General features: G+C 49.9%; 1 non-coding gene across 1 annotated transcript; it reads left to right on the top strand.

Moving 5' to 3' along the window:
* Nucleotides 1-331: 331 nt before the first annotated feature.
* TRNAN-GUU (transfer RNA asparagine (anticodon GUU)) lies at nucleotides 332-405 on the top strand. Its single transcript has one exon. It is a non-coding gene; the product is annotated as a tRNA-Asn (tRNA).
* Nucleotides 406-1,173: the final 768 nt, after the last annotated feature.

Genomic DNA, 1,173 nt, shown 5'->3' with positions numbered 1-1,173 from the left:
AACGGGAGAACCATCCCGGGAGCCCACCGGGCGTTCAGTTTAATTTGGCACCCGAGGAGGCTCGGGCTGGGTCGCCGACTGGGGAGTTTCTGGGGGCTTCTGAAGAAGGAAACGGGCAGGGCCGGCGAAGGTCATTCGGCTCTCCGTCTGGCTCCAGAATCTCCTAACACGCAGGTGTCCGACGTGACCAGGGCGACTCACCGCTCTAATCTCTCTGATTTTCCAAGGCCTTGCTCAGTAGTCCTGCCGGGCGGGCCCTGAGAATAGAAGGGAGGGAGGAAGTTCAGTGAGTGCGCCCTTCCTATATTGTCCAGTAGACCAAGTAGTGCTTGTCTCTGTAGCGCAATCGGTTAGCGCGTTCGGCTGTTAACTGAAAGGTTGGTGGTTCGAGCCCACCCAGGGACGCTTAGTTGGAACTTTTAAAGCATGCACGCATTGTCAATCACTACCTAAATGGGGAAGATTTTATCTTCCCGGAGTACCAAGCCACTAATTTATGACTGATCCATGTCAAGGGCCGGACCACCTCCCCGACCAGATTTTTTTTTTTTTTTTTTTTTTTGAGACGGAGTCTCGCTCTGTCGCCCAACTGCGCCCGGCTTATTTTTTGTGTTTTTAGTAGAGAGGGGATTTCACCGTGGTCTCGATCTCCTGACCTAGCGATCCGCCCGCCTCGGCCTCCCAAAGTGCTGGGATTACAGGCGTGAGCCACCACGCCCGGCTACCCGACCAGATTCTTAACTGGGTATCTCCTGAAATGCCGGGTTTACACCAGTGTAACTCAGGAATCCTGAAATAGAGAACTAGGAACCCACTTCTGGTGTGATAAAATTCTAATTCAGTCCATTCTACGCTTAAACGAGTAATTTATGTGCCTCCATTTTTTTCATATTTTAGTAATAGGAGTCCAGTAGTATCTCCAGGATGTGCCTGGATTTACTGATTGCTCTATCAATAATGTGACCAGTGGAATCACTCATCATGTTAGTGATCCTCTCCATCATTTTTTGAAAACAATATTTTTTCCTCAATTTGTGCATTATTTAACCCTTTTCAAAATGTTTTGTTAGCCAGGCACGGTGGCATGCACCTGTAATCCCAGCTACTGGGGAGGCTGAGGCAGGAGAATCGTTTGAACCTGGGAGGTGGAGGCTGCAGTGAGTTGAGATCACC

Source organism: Rhinopithecus bieti, unplaced genomic scaffold (assembly GCF_001698545.2).
Source record: "Rhinopithecus bieti isolate Rb0 unplaced genomic scaffold, ASM169854v2 scaffold_14339, whole genome shotgun sequence".
Taxonomy (NCBI): domain Eukaryota; kingdom Metazoa; phylum Chordata; class Mammalia; order Primates; family Cercopithecidae; genus Rhinopithecus; species Rhinopithecus bieti.
The sequence above is the reverse complement of the archived record's forward strand: the minus strand, read 5'-3'. Positions and strand labels throughout refer to the sequence as shown.